We start from the raw sequence: 301 nt of genomic DNA, 5'->3' as shown, positions 1-301 counted from the left end.
AACCACTTACGTTCTACCCTAAACTGGGCGCATATCTCTTGGATTCCTTAATCAGAATCTTCGTGGTATAAGCTAGAATTGATGGCGACATTCATGGGAATCCGGAAGGTTTAACCTTGTCTGTGGTATTCCGAGTAGGATTCCGAAATTGAATGACTGTGACGAGCTTCAAACTCCTGAAGGCTGGGCGTTAGTGACAGACGCAAAAGAATCAAGGGATTCTATTCCAACCTGATTGAGAACCGACAGATGATTAGCCGTGCTGTGACAGAGCATTTGGACCTTTTTCACTGAGAGGATA

Source organism: Arachis duranensis, chromosome 7 (genome assembly GCF_000817695.3).
Source record: "Arachis duranensis cultivar V14167 chromosome 7, aradu.V14167.gnm2.J7QH, whole genome shotgun sequence".
In the NCBI taxonomy this organism is placed as follows: domain Eukaryota; kingdom Viridiplantae; phylum Streptophyta; class Magnoliopsida; order Fabales; family Fabaceae; genus Arachis; species Arachis duranensis.
The sequence above is the reverse complement of the archived record's forward strand: the minus strand, read 5'-3'. Positions refer to the sequence as shown.